General features: G+C 36.7%; 1 protein-coding gene across 1 annotated transcript in view; it reads left to right on the top strand.

Moving 5' to 3' along the window:
- Window positions 1-15,797, top strand: part of wnt6b (wingless-type MMTV integration site family, member 6b) — a 176,302-nt gene that overhangs the window by 317 nt on the left and 160,188 nt on the right. The gene's annotated exons all lie outside the window — the stretch shown is intronic.

Consider the following 15,797-nt stretch of genomic DNA (forward strand, 5'->3'; position numbering starts at 1 on the left):
TTTTTATTTCCCACTTTTGTCTTATGTTGATAATAATAATAATAATACTACATTGAGGAAACAACCTCAAAGTGCCACAGTGTATTAAAAAAAATAAAAAATAAAAAGATAATAAAAAATAAATACAAATAAAAACTGGAACAGCCAAATAGCTAAAGCTAATATGCATATATCTAAAAAAAGGCTTTTTTTTTTTTTTTTTTTTTTTTTAAAGAAAGGGTTTTTAAGCCTTTTTTAAAAGCATCCACAGTCTGTGGTGCCCTCAGGTGGTCAGGGAGAGCGTTCCACAGACTGGGAGCGGCGGAGCAGAAAGCCTGGTTATGTTAATTTTGCGCACCTGGTGATTTTTATGCTCGCATAGACCGATCCAATTTTGTTGCATAATTGATATACCAGCCATAGGCGCCGATCTACATTTCTGCCAGTGGGTAATACACACACACCAATATTGGCCAAGAAGTGAAAAAAATAGACTTTATTATTATTATTATTATTTTAAATCTTCTGCAACAAAACAATATGAATGAATTAGTGTTGTCCAGATACCAATATTTTGGTACCGGTACCGGACCCCCGACTTAAACAAGTTGAAAAACTTATTCGGGTTTTACCATTTAGTGGTCAATTGTACGGAATATGTACTGTACTGTGCAATCTACTAATAAAAGTCTCAATCAATCAAAAAAAAAAAAACAAAAGTATTTCGGGACTTTTCTGTACTTTTCTAAATAAAGGGGACCACAAAAAATGTCATTATTGGCTTTATTTTACCAAAACAAATCTTCCGATACATTAAACGTATGTTTCTTATTGCAGTTAAGTCCTTAAATAAAATAGTGGACATACAAGACAACTTGTCTTTTAGTAGTAATTTAACAAACAAAGTGAAGTGAATTATATTTATATAGCGCTTTTCTCTAGTGACTCAAAGCACTGCGTCCTGGAAACTTTTCCCACCCAAGTTGTGTGTGTTTGAGGATTCTCCCAAATTGATCGTGTCTAATATTAACTGGTCTGTCTCGGATCCAACTGGCTCTCTTCTTTATCTTGCTCTGCCCGGTCAAGATTATCGGACTTTGGTGGTAAGTCTTTTTATTTTATTAATTTCCCACTTTTGTCTTATGTTTAATAATAATAATTATAACAATAGATTTCATTTGTAAAAAGCACTTTACATTGAGTAAACAACCTCAAATTGCGACAGTGTATTAAAAAAAATTAAAATAAAAAGATAATAAAAAATAAATACAAATAAAATGTAGAACAGCCAAATAGCTAAAACTAGTATGCATATATCTAAAAAAAAGGCTTTTTAAAAAAGAAGGGTTTTTAAGCCTTTTTTAAAAGCATCCACAGTCTGTGGTGCCCTCAGATGGTCAGGGAGAGCGTTCCACAGACTGGGAGCGGCAGAGCAGAAAGCCCGGTTATGTTAATATAATAGAGCTTTATTTTGCGCACATGGCGATTTTTGTGCTCGCATAGACCAGTGGTTCTCAAATGGGGGTACGCGTACCCCTAGGGGTACTTGAAGGTATGCCAAGGGGTACGTGAGATTTTTTTTTTAAACGTCTGTCAAAAAGAACTGTGAAAAGAAATGCAACAATGCAATATTCAGTGTTGACAGCTAGATTTTTTGTGGACATGTTCCATAAATATTGATGTTAAAGATTTCTTTTTTTGTGAAGAAATGTTTAGAATTAAGTAAATGAATCCAGATGGATCTCTATTACAATCCCCAAAGGGTGCACTTTAAGTTGATGATTACTTCTGTGTGTAGAAATCTTTATTTATAATTGAATCACTTGTTTATTTTTCAACAAGTTTTTAGTTATTTTTATATCTTTTTTTCCAAATAGTTCAAGAAAGACCACAACAAATTAGCAATATTTTGCACTGTTATGCAATTTAATAAATCAGAAACTGATGACATAGTGCTGTATTTTACTTCTTTATCTCTTTTTTTCAACCAAAAATGCTTTGCTCTGATTAGGGGGTACTTGAATTAAAAAAATGTTCACAGGGGGTACATCACTGAAAAAAGGTTGAGAACCACTGGAATTGACCGATCGATTTTTTTGGCATTATCGATACCAGCCATAGGCGCCGATCTACATTTCTGCCAGTGGGTAATACACACACACACCAATATTGGCCAAGAGGTGAAAAAAATCGACTTTATTTTTTAAATCGTCTGCAACAAAACAATATGGAGGAATTAGTGTTGTCCCGATACCAATATTTTGGTAACGGTACCGGTACCAAAAGTATTTCGGTACTTTTCGGTACTTTTCTAAATAAAGGGGACCACAAAAAATGGCATTTTTGGCTTTATTTTAACAAAAAATTGTTTACAATACATTAAACATATGTTTCTTATTGCAGTTAAGTCCTTAAATAAAATAGTGAACATGCAAGACAACTAGTAAGTAAACAAACAAAGGCTCCTAATTTAGTCTGCTGACATATGCAGTAACATATTGTGTCATTTTCCATTCTATTATTGTGTCAACATTATTAAGGACAAGTGGTAGAAAATGAATTATTCATGTACTTGTTCATTTACTGTTACTATTTTGTTATTTTATGTTTCAAAATGCTCTATCTCCACTTCTGTGTAATCACTTATTCTTCTGTTGTCTGATACTTTACATTAGTTTTGGATGATACCACAAATTTGGGTATCAATCCGATACCAAGTAGTTACAGTATCACACATTGGTCATATTCAAAGTCATCATGTGTCCGGGGGCGTATTTCCTGAGTTTATACACACATAACATAAATAAAAAGATTTTGTGATGTTAAAAAATATCAATGTAATCATAGTAGTGTCGACTAGAAACGCTATTGTACGTGGTATCATTACAGTGGATGTTAGGTGTAGATCCACCAATGGCGTTGCGGTAGTGTTTATGTTGTGTTGCGGTTGTTGTTGTTGTTTAGTGTGGTTTCACTATATGGCACATATTTATGACAGTGTTGGCATTGTTCATACTGCCACCCTTGGTGTGACATGTATGGCTGTTGACTAAGTATGCGCTTCATTTGCTCGTGAGCAGTATGTTCAAAGTCAAGGTGATTATGTCATTAGTTCACTATCGGGCATAATTCAATCTTGGTTAGGCTTTGTTTACTATAGACGATATGATGTATTACTTATTTATTAAGTAAAACGGACCAGACTCACCACAATATTAATAACAACAAAATAGATTTTTCAGAAATTATTTTAAAGATTGAAAGTTGCCATCAATCCCACGTGGGTGATACCAGCTATATCAGTATCAGATCGAGACTAGCGGTATGAGTTCTAACTCAAACATATCTCTTTTTGTTGTGTTGTTGAAATATACCGTTACTTTTCGATTGTTGCAGGTAAAACTGAAAAAAAAAGTTAATTGCAGCAATTATTTTTTCAAGATGAAACTAATATATGACATAAGCTCATAACATTTTTATTATTACGGCTTAGCGCAGGGGTGTCAAACTCATTTTAGATGGAGAAAAATGTTACTCTCAAATGGGCTGGACTGTTAAAATCACGGCACGATAACTAAAAAATAAAAACAACTTCAGATTGTTTTCTCTGTTTAAAAATAGAACAAGCACATTCTGAAATTGTACAAATCATAATGTTGTTGTTGTTTTTTTACACTTACATTAATAGTATTCTACCTTTATTTATCGTTATTTATATTTTCTGAATAAATTATATGATAATGTTTAACAGTCAACTCATTAGCGTTATTTTTCAATCTATCAAGATAAAAAAAAAATGTCAAAATCAAATTATTGTATGTTATTTATGTAGTTTGATCATTTTCCTTCACTAATGTACTAACATCATGTGGTTTATTTTGTACATATGTAGCATCATCTACAAAGATACAAAGAATTGGTATATCCAGTGGACACATTTAGAACAGCTGTTTCCTTCATTCAAAAATGTCAGGTATATTTTTATAATTAGCAAACACGGGCCGGATAAAACCTGTTTGCGGGCCTGATCCGGCCCCCAGGCCGTAGGTTTGACACCCCTGGCTTAGAGTTGATAAAAATCTTAGACATTTTGGGGTTTTCAAAAATGGTCAAAGTTGTAACAAATAAAGACGTGACATATTTCACTTTGTATGTAATGAGTTTATATGACATATTTTCACATTTAAAAAAATGCAGTAATGAATGTGCTTCTGCACAATATTCTAATTGTATTAGTTCCACCTGTATATTGTTTAGAAACTCAGCCACTGGAGGGATTTCACATTAGTTTTTACTCATTTTACATTTATTTTATTATTTATTTTGCACTACAAACATTATTTCGTTCAAACATAATGCAAGTGAATAGGGGAATAATTTTATATTAAAGGGATTTGAGAGTATTTTTTTACTTATTTTACTTTTAATTTACTATTTATTTTGCACTACTGATTTCATTTTGCTCAAGGGAATAGGGAGAAACTTTTATTATTTTATCTTATTTTAATATGTTGCAAGAGGGATTTGAGTGTTGTTTTGTACTTATTTTAATTTTATTCTATTATTTATTTTGCACTACGGACTTTATCATACTCAAACATAATAAAGGGAATAGGGGAATCATTAAATTATTTTGTATTAAATAAGCACCGCAAGGGTTTTGAGAGTAGTTTTGAATTATTTTACTTTTATTTTATTATTTATTTTGCTCTACATACATTCTTTTGTTCAAACATAATGCAAGGGAATAGGGGATTTTTTAAATATATATTAAATAAGCCACGTGAGGGATTTGAGAGTAGTTTTTACTTATTTTACTTTAAATTTTTTTTTTTTTTGCACTATCGATTTCATTTTGCTCAAACATAATACAAGGTAATAGGGAGAAACTTTTATTATTTTACCTTATTTTAGTAAGGTACAAGAGGGATTTGAGAGTTGCTGTGTACTTATTTTACTTTTATTCTAGTATTTATTTTGCACTACAGACTGTATTGTACTCAAACATAATAAAGGTAATAGGGGAATCATTTAATTATATTGTATCAAATAAGCCACGCACGGGTTGTGAGAGTAGTTTTGAATTATTTTACTTTTATTTTTTTGTATTATTTATTTTGCACTACAGACTTCATTTTGCTTGAACATAACACAATAGAATAGTGGAATCATTTAATTATTTGAAAATAAATAAGCCACATGAGAGATTTTAGAGTCATTTTTACTTATTTTACTTCAATTTTATTATCTATTTTGCACTGCGGACTTATTTTTGTTTTAAGTTGAATATAATAAAAGGGAATAGGCAAATAATTGCTTTATTTAGATATATTTAAGAGGGATTTGACATTAGTTTTTACTAATTTTACTTTTATTTTACTATTCATTTTACACTACAGACTTTTTTTTGCACCAACATATCAAAAGGGAATACAGGAATTATTTAATTGTATTAGTTTCATAAGCCATGATGGATTTAAGAGTACCTTTTTTTTTTTACTTTTTATTTTGCACTACAGCCTTTTTTACCCAAATATAATAAAAAGGATATGAGAATACGTTTATTATTTTGTTGAAATTATCACATTCTGCGCACATGCATGTATTGATGCAAAACGTTGGTTTCTTGAAGTCTTTTTCCTGTGCTGTATTCCGCTTATAATCAGGATACACAAATTAAAGACAAAAATCCAAATAAGAGTATTTCTATATTGATGATACTGGTATGGGATCACACCCAAAATATAGTTACACACCACCTATCATGGTTCCAATACTTTAAACATTTTCAAGGTATTTTTGAATGATTTTTTTAGATTTTTCCTTTAATTTATCGACCACGATTATTATTAAAATAAGACACCTGGCAAATATTTTAAACAAACAGAACATTTGATACATAGAATCGTATGAGCACAAATGTGTGTGGAGGTTAAGCATTGGGAGAAAAACGCCTGCATAATAGCCTGCAGTTGTGTGTGTGTGTGTGTGTGTGTGTGTGTGTGTGTGTGTGTGTGTGTGTTTGACTGTGTTTGGGGGTCAGCGTTAGGAATTTCAGGTGGCCCTTCAGGGCGCGGTGGATATGTCATCATAAAACAATCCATACTGGCTCAGCTCCACAAGGTGTGTGACAGGCAGACAGACCCTGCAGATATCCCGATTCTGTCCATCTGTTTGTGTCCTGCCTTGCTCGTCCTGTGTATAGTTATCTTCACTTCTGGCATACACACACACACACACACACACTTAAACACAATCTTTGGGATATGTTTCCAGCTAAATCCTCCCACTGTCCACAGCTCGGTCAAGGTCAATGTGGGATGCGGTGTCAAAAGCGTGTGTAAGTCCATTCTTTGCATGGCTGGAACTGCGTTCTGTCCTGTCATGAGTGATAGCGAGCGCGTACTCCTTAGAACGATTTTGCTATAATAATATTGGAACGTGATGAGAACATGGTGCAAGGAACTGACTGGGAAAGTCACAACAAAGTTGATCAGAGAGTTGTCTGCTCAAAATGTGGTCTGTTGTATTTGCAGATAGGGCAGATTTAGGAAAGCAAGCTAGTGGTCTGCATAGTTAGACTTTTTTTGCCTTCACTAATAATCAGTGTTGGGTTAGTTACTGAAAACCAGTAACTAGTTACAGTTACTAGTTACTTTATTTCAAAAGTAACTCAGTTACTAACCCAGTTACTTACACCAAAAAGTAATGCGTTACTGTGAAAAGTAACTATTTAGTTACTTATATATATATATATATATATTTTTTTTTTTAAGGCTCCCTTTAATGCCCCTTTAGCCTTCATTTTAGTACTGTTATTGCACTGGAAAATAATACAATCTGTTGATCCACTTGACATGCATTTGCATCACTGAACTCTGCTAAGCAATGTGGTCTACATACAACACACAAAGACAAAGATATGTTTCAAAGGGCCAATTTGTTTCAGGCCAGAACAAATTGACAAAATTATTTTAAATAGCTGCAACATAACATACATAAGTAAAAAACAGCATAATAACAACACGGCTGTAAACCAAGGAAGGCACACACTACATACACAAAGCCTAACCAGGCATTTTTTTCTCTCAAGGAATTCTGAAATAAAATCATGTCTGAAGCCCAGAACACACTACACATTTCCCCAGTTTTAGTTTAGAGATAAGGAAAGATTGGCCTGGCCCACTAGCATCTCTCTTTATGTTTGTGAACTTTATAGTCTATACATTTAGAGTGATGTGATAATCAAACACTCTAGAAGTCTAGAATGAAAGAATATATAAGATAATTTACAGAGTATGTGTACTTTCAGTGCTGCAATGGCTGTATCAATGTTGTCCTGGCTAGCAGTGCCTCGTTAAAAATCCAGCCGCTGTTGCTTAGGAGGTGAAGTGTGTCTCTCTTTACTAGCTTCGTCGAAGCATGTTGCTTTTGTAGTTGTTTCAGCAGATTATAATTGCTAGGTTAGGATCTTTGATCCAAGACACAACTTGCATTTAACTAAAATGTTCTTTTCTTTGTGGTCGACAAAAGAAAAGTAGTGAGAATATCTCCATGTTAAGAAACTCGGCTTCGGGCTTCGCCATGTCTTGTTAGTAAACACAGACACGCCCCCTCCCACACACACACGTAGACACACACAGAGCGCGCCTCTTCCTTGTCGCCTCATCTCCGTCGCCTCTTCTGCAGCTCTCCAATAAAACACACTCAGATCTTCTCAGTTTCTAGCCGATACTACAAAAAAAATAACGTAAAATAACGCAGTAACGCATCATGTAGTAACGGTAACTGAGTTACTGAATGTAAAAAACAACGCGTTAGATTACAATTTACCGCCGAAAGTAACGCGTTACAAAGTAACGCGTTACTTTACATGTAGAGTTAGTCCCAACACTGCTAGTAATGCAGTTTTGCTTATATTTTCTGGCTTCTGTCATGAAGATGAGGTGTATTTTCAGAAATATACATTATATATTGCAAGAAATTATATTTGTATTTTTAAACCTTATGCTTCCCAAGACAGAAAACTTGTTTATAGCTTTTATTTTTTAAGTGTATATTAGAGTGTAGTCTGTGCACACCTGGAGGTAAGAAAGAGTCAAACAATAACAGATTTGACAAACTGCACCCGTGGATTTGTCCTAACCAAATATGACGTCACTACTATGGTAGAGTTTACAGTAGATCACACCCATGCGGTAAGAAGGGGATTCACATGGCTCCATTTGTTTATGTGACACATGAAAAGTGACAAATTGGGGGATGCACTATCCACTTAAGCCGCCAGATGGTAGTACTGTTAAATATCTTAAAGTGTGGTTTGTGGCAATTCCAACTTTGAACACAGTGTCAGTTGCTATGGAGAGTGGCACTTTCCATCATTTTCAGCAGACTGCATTGCAAAATGATTACCCTTCTAGGAATGGTGCCATATGAATTCCTTCCCTACTGTAAATTACTGAAGCTTATGTCCTAATTAACATTTTAACGGATACTAGTACTAAATTGGTACTTTTAAAACAATGTACTTAAAACATTTGAATACAGTACATGCACTTTTTTGTAGAAAAAATAAATGCATATTCTTTTTATGGAATTGTATGACATTCAAGTGGACCTGACTGGTAATTGAAATATTATGGTGATATAGATTAAATGATTAATGTAAGTAATACATTCATAAATAAGAATCAAAATCTGCACCACATTATTGTGATTATTGCAGCGATATAGACCGTAGACAACGTGCAAACATGACTTATGTCAGTTGTAATGTTTGATACACAAAATTCCGGGTTTTCCTGAAAGCAACCTCGCTTGAGTAAGGGTTGTGCTGTTTTTGTGGTTTCGGCTACTGGCTAGGCTACAGTAGGGAAGGGATTCATATGGGCCTAATCCTGGGTGGATCTCGCGTGAGAGGGGTTCGGTTAATCATTATTCAATGCAATCTGCTGAAAATGATGGAAAGCGCCACTCTACATAGCAACTGACGCTGCAAAGTTGGAATTGCCACAGATTACATTTGAAGGTATTCAAAACACTACTGCCGTCTGGCGACCAATTCCTCATGTTTCATGTGTCAGGTAAATTGTAACGAATGGGGCCATATTCCTACTGTATGTGTGATAAGGGCTGCTGATGGCATGTTAAGTTTAGCATTAAAGAAAAAAGATTGTCAGACTCTGTGTGCTTCTGTCAGGGGCCGCCATGTTACTAACAAGCACTTGTTGCAGGTGGTCTGCATTCATTTAGCACTGGAATACCGCACTGCTAGCGTTTTCGGTGTGGTTACCAGGTCTGATGTGTCGAAGCCAGGTTTTTTTTCTTTTTTTGTTTTTGTTTTTTTACTTAAGGAGTGTTTGCAGGGCATTTGGTTCTGGTCTGGTGACCTTAAGGGCAGTTTGGAATGTCCTACCTGGTCGGAGCGCTTGATTTGTTCACCATCACCCGCCTACAGCACAGTATGTGTGATCTCCTCGCATTGGAGCGTTTTAAATAGAGATGTCCGTTTATCGGCCGATAAATGCTTTAAAATGTAATATCGGAAATTATCGGTATCAGTTTCAAAAAGTAAAATTTATGACTTTTTAAAATGCCTCTGTACGGAGTGGTACACGGACGTAGGGAGAAGTACAGAGCTGTTGCGTCTCCCAGTCATACTTGCCAACCCTCTCAATTCCGAATTTCAGTGCCCTTCCCGAAAATCTCCCGGGGCAATCATTCCCCCGAATTTCTCCCTATTTCCACCCAGACAACAATATTGGGGGTGTGCCTTAAAGGCACTGCATTTGCCTGCCGGCCCAGTCACATAATATCTACGGCTTTTCACACACACACAAGTGAATGCAAGGCATACTTGGTCAACAGCCATACAGGTCACACTGAGGGTGGCCGTATAAACAACTTTAACACTGTTACAATTATGCGCCACACTGTGAACCCACACCAAACAAGAATGACAAACATATTTCGGGAGAACATCCGCACCGTAACACAACATAAACACGACAGAACAAATACCCAGAACCCCTTGCAGCACTAACTCTTCCGGGACGCTACAATATACACCCCCCGCTACCTCCTAGCCCCCCCCCCATCTAAACCCTGCCCCCCTCAACTTCCTCATGCTCTCTCAGGGAGAGCATGTCCCAAATTCCAAGCTGCTGTTTTGAGGCATGTTAAAAAAAATAATGCACTTTGTGACTTCAATAATAAATATGGCAGTGCCATGTTGGCATGTTTTTCCATAACTTGAGTTGATTTATTTTTGAAAACCTTGTTACATTGTTTAATGCATCCAGTGGGGCATCACAACAAAATTAGGCATAATAATGTGTTGATTCCACGACTGTATATATCGGTATCGGTTGATATAGGAATCTGTAATCAAGAGTTGGACAATATCGGAATATCGGATATCGGCAAAAAAGCCATTATCAGACATCTCTACTCGTAACCCCAAATTTAGTTCAAAACCTAAAGCAAAAAAATTTTTTTTTTAAAGTATCAAATTATCGGTGTGACGTCATGATTCCTAATATTGACTGAATAATTATTGATGTTTATTATTGAATAATCTCTTCTCCTAAACCACAATCACAGCCCTATTTTTCTTTTGTTTTGAGCCACTTACACACAGCAGCTTGCTCTGCTATTTAAAACCTGCTGCCATAGAAAGATACCATTTGATAGTAGTCTACTCTCCTCAAGATGTTGAATGTGCCAGTCTTGTCAGTTGTTGAGCCCTAGAAAGTCATCAATCAATGTCAATCAATGTTTATTTATATAGCCCTAAATCACAAGTGTCTCAAAGGGCTGTACAAGCCACAACGACATCCTCGGTACAGAGCCCACATACGGGCAAGGAAAAACTCACCCCAGTGGGACGTCGGTGAATGACTATGAGAAACCTTGGAGAGGACCGCATATGTGGGTAACCCCCCCCCCTCTAGGAGAGACCGAAAGCAACGGATGTCGAGTGGGTCTGACATAACATTGTGAAAGTCCAGTCCACAGTGGATCCAACACATCAGCGGGAGTCCAGTCCACAGCGGGGCCAACAGGAAACCATCCCGAGCGGAGACGGGTCAGCAGCGCAGAGATGTCCCCAACCGATGCACAGGCTAGTGGTCCACCCGGGGTCCCGGCTCTGGACAGCCAGCACTTCATCCATGGCCACCGGACCTATGCAACTCCCCCTCGCAAGGGACAGGGGAGAAGAGGAGAGAAGAAAAGAAACGGCAGATCAACTGGTCTAAAAAAGGGGGGGTCTATTTAAAGGATAGATTATACAAATGAGTTTTAAGATGGGACTTAAATGCTTCTACTGAGGTAGCATCTGTAACTGTTACCGGGAGGGCATTCCAGAGTACTGGAGCCCGAATAGAAAACGCTCTATAGCCCGCAGACTTTTTTTTTTTTGGCTCTGGGAATCACTAATAAGCCGGAGTTCTTTGAACGCAGATTTCTTGTCGGGACATATGGTACAATACAATCGGCGAGATAGGCTGGAGCTAAACCGTGTAATATTTTATACGTAAGTAGTAAAACCTTAAAGTCGCATCTTAAGTGCACAGGAAGCCAGTGCAAGTGAGCCAGTATAGGCGTAATATGATCAAACTTTCTTGTTTTTGTCAGAAGCCTTGCAGCCGCATTTTGTACCAACTGTAATCTTTTAATGCTAGACATAGGGAGGCCCGAAAATAAAACGTTACAGTAATCGAGACGAGACGTAACGAACGCATGAATAATGATCTCAGCGTCGCTAGTGGACAAGATGGAACGAATTTTAGCGATATTACGGAGATGAAAGAAGGCCGTTTTAGTAACACTCTTAATGTGTGACTCAAACGAGAGAGTTGGGTCAAAGATAATACCCAGATTCTTTACCGAGTCTCCTTGTTTAATTGTTTGGTTGTCAAATGTTAAGGTGGTATTATTAAATAGATGTTGGTGTCTAGCAGGACCGATAATCAGCATTTCCGTTTTCTTAGCGTTGAGTTGCAAAAAGTTAGCGGACATCCATTGTTTAATTTCATTAAGACACGCCTCCAGCTGACTACAGTCCGGCGTGTTGGTCAGCTTTAGGGGCATGTAGAGTTGAGTGTCATCCGCATAACAGTGAAAGCTAACACCGTACTTGCGTATGATGTCACCCAGCGGCAGCATGTAAATATTGAAGAGTGCAGGGCCAAGAACCGAACCCTGGGGAACTCCGCACGTTACCTTGACATAGTCCGAGGTCACATTGTTATGGGAGACGCACTGCATCCTGTCAGTAAGATAAGAGTTAAACCAAGACAAGGCTAAGTCTGACATACCAATACGTGTTTTGATACGCTCTAATAAAATATTATGATCGACGGTATCGAAAGCGGCGCTAAGATCAAGAAGCAGCAACATAGATGACGCATCAGAATCCATCGTTAGCAATAGATCATTAGTCATTTTTGCGAGGGCTGTCTCCGTAGAGTGATTTGCCCTGAAACCGGATTGAAAAGGTTCACAGAGATTGTTAGTCACTAAGTGTTCATTTAGCTGCTGTGCGACAATTTTTTCGAGAATTTTAGAAATAAACGGAAGGTGGGAGACCGGTCGGTAGTTTACCATGAGGTCAGGATCGAGGTTAGGTCTTTTGAGCAGAGGATGAATAACCGCTTTTTTGAATGCTAAGGGAACAGTGCCGGAGGAAAGTGATAAGTTTATAATATTTAACACTGATGGACCTAATAATACAAACAGTTCCTTGATAAGTTTCCCAGGAAGTGGGTCAAGTAAACATGTTGTTTGTTTTATCCCACTTACACGCTGTAATAATTCCTCTAATGTTATTTCATCAAAAATAGAGAGACTATTTTGGAGGGCAGTGTCCGTCGTATATACAGTCGTATTTGTGTTAATATAACCCAGTTGTAGCTGGGATGCGTTGTCTTTAATCTCCTTTCTAATGAGTTCAATTTTCTTATTAAAGAAATTCATAAAATCATCTGCCGAGTGGGTGGAGCTACTGGGAGGAGTCCCTTGTTGGGTTAGCGATGCTACTGTACTAAACAGAAATTTAGGATCGTTTTTGTTGAGGCGGATGAGATTTGAGTAGTATTTAGCTTTAGCTAAGGTAAGCATGCGTTTATAAGTTATTAAACTATCACTCCATGCTTGATGGAAAACCTCAAGTTTAGTCGCGCGCCATTTGCGTTCCAGTTTTCTACATGATAATTTATGAGCTCTAATTTCTTCTGTAAACCATGGGGTGCGCCTTTTAGGGGCCCTTTTTTGCTTTAGCGGTGCTATACTATCAATAATTTCGCGCAAGGCATCGTCAAAGTTGTTAGTGAGGTTATCAATAGAGCCGACATAATTTGGGAATGGTGCCATTACCGAAGGCAGTAGGTCAGCAAGAGTCATCGTTGTGGCAGCATTAATGTTGCGGCCGCTATAGCAGTTATTATTATTATTAGCTTGTTGACAAAGAGTCAAAACTTCAAATTTTATAAGGTAATGATCGGACATTACTTTAGTATATGGAAGTATCATAACTTTGGAGGTGGTGACACCCCTGACAAGCACTAGATCTATTGTATTACCGTTGCGATGCGTGGGTTCATGTATTATTTGTGTAAGACCACAGCTATCAATTATGGTTTGGAGCGCCACGCACTGAGGGTCCGATGGGGTATTCATATGGATATTAAAGTCCCCCATTATGATTATATTGTCGGCGTGCGTCACTAGATCAGCAACGAACTCTGAGAATTCACTGATAAAGTCCGAATAGGGCCCAGGGGGGCGGTAAATAACAGCTAGGTCGAGAGGTAGCGGTGTGACAGACCTCATAGTAAGCACCTCAAACGATTTATATTTATTATTTAGGTTAGGGGTAAGGTTGACATTTTCATTGTATATTACTGCGACACCCCCTCCCCTTTTAAGAGGGCGGGCAACATGCGCATTCGTATAGTTAGGAGGAGATGCTTCATTGAGCGCAAAAAATTCGTCCGGTTTGAGCCAGGTTTCGCTAAGACCAATGACGTTAAGATTGTTGTCTCTAATGACCTCATTAACCAATAACGCCTTGGGAGACAATGATCTTATGTTTAAAAAGCCCATATTATAGGTATTGGGCTGTTTTGACGAGTTTTTGTTAAGATTATCCGTAGTGGCAATATTAACAATGTTGCGTTTATTATGCGTAGTGCACTTTAAATAGTTTCGACCATATCTAGGAATTGATATGACGGGAATTTTCCGATTGTTTGCTTGGTGCTGCAATAGACTGGACATATCATAATATCATAAAAAAAGTATGTCATGCTTATTAATATATACATTGTTTAAGTGGAATTGACTTCTTAGTTTGTCATATTTGGAGGTGCTTGAACTTTTCAATGTAAACTAGCATCAAAATAGCCCATTTAATTGAATATATTTTGTTTATGTTGAATGTCAGAGAAACATTTTTGTATCTTGTCTGAGTTATAATTAAAGGGGACTTATGGTGATTTTAATCTACATTTAAAACACTTGCTTGTGGTAAAAAAAATACATATTGGACATGATTTGGTGTAAATATTACTAATATTGTTAACATGTGCTCAATGTTTCCTTACCATTATTGCTATGTTGTCTATTACCGTTATTGCTATGTTGTCTATTACCATTGTTGGCATTTTGTCTATTACCATTGTAGGTATATTCATTCTTCCTACATTGTTCATACAAATTATTGTTACAGTGTAATAATTATTGTTACCTGTGGTAATGCCACTATGATACAACATATGTATTATAATACTTGAACAAAGTAACAGTGAACTCATGTGACTAATCACTAAATGGAGAACTGGGGGTGGGATTAAATAAATTATCTTCTTCCCACTCCCTTTCAGGCAAAACTGGACAATCATGCATTACATACTATACATTACCTTTTGCACTATATGAATTTATATTATTATGTGTTGTCAACTTTGTACTTTTTTATGTCATTGCCTGAAATAAATAAATAAATGAAAAAATGAATGAAATATTGAGCACATTTTTCTCCGCAGTCATAATTGGAACCCGTTTTTTGAGTCTGTCTGCAAAATGTTTGACTGTGGAGGTGTTCCTATATTGCAAATTAAACCCTGCCCCAACCTCTCCTAAAATAATTTCATTTAAATATATATCTTGAAGCTGTCACCGCTATTTTTTTCCAGATACAGTTGAAAATATACTTCATAAACATTGTTTGGATTCACCCGGCCACAACATTAGGTCCACCTTCAACTTCTCCTATAAAGTCATAGCTGCCTTAAAAAAAAAGCTGCTTTTAGCAGCGTGTATGTCACTGCATGTCGCACGTCAATGTTATTATGCGCATGTCATGATTAAATGAAAATAATAATTTATAATACTTTTTATTGTGTTTCCTCATAGCTCTTCCACCTCCCTGCAAAACCCAGCGAACATAGGCATCCAAAACTGCCTGCAAGCTCACGCCAAAATGCACGAACCTTACGATTTTACACTTTGGCATTGTTCAACACGAGTATCCAACATTGTAACAACATATATCAATAAAAAAAGATTCAATTTATCACAGGACCTATTTAATGTGCTTTTTTTTCTGAAAGTCAACTGCAGTATTTATTGAGAACCTCTTATCTTTCTGCTACTAAGCCAGGGGTCAGCAACCCGCGGCTCTCGAGCCGCATGGGGCTCTTTAGTGAAGCCCTAGTGGCTCCCTGGAGCATTTTTAAAAAAAGGATTGAAAATGGAAAAAGATGGGGGAAATATACAAAAAAACGCAACAGTTTGTTTACATGTAAAATCTTCCA

The sequence above is a fragment of the Entelurus aequoreus genome, linkage group LG13, assembly GCF_033978785.1.
Source record: "Entelurus aequoreus isolate RoL-2023_Sb linkage group LG13, RoL_Eaeq_v1.1, whole genome shotgun sequence".
Taxonomy (NCBI): domain Eukaryota; kingdom Metazoa; phylum Chordata; class Actinopteri; order Syngnathiformes; family Syngnathidae; genus Entelurus; species Entelurus aequoreus.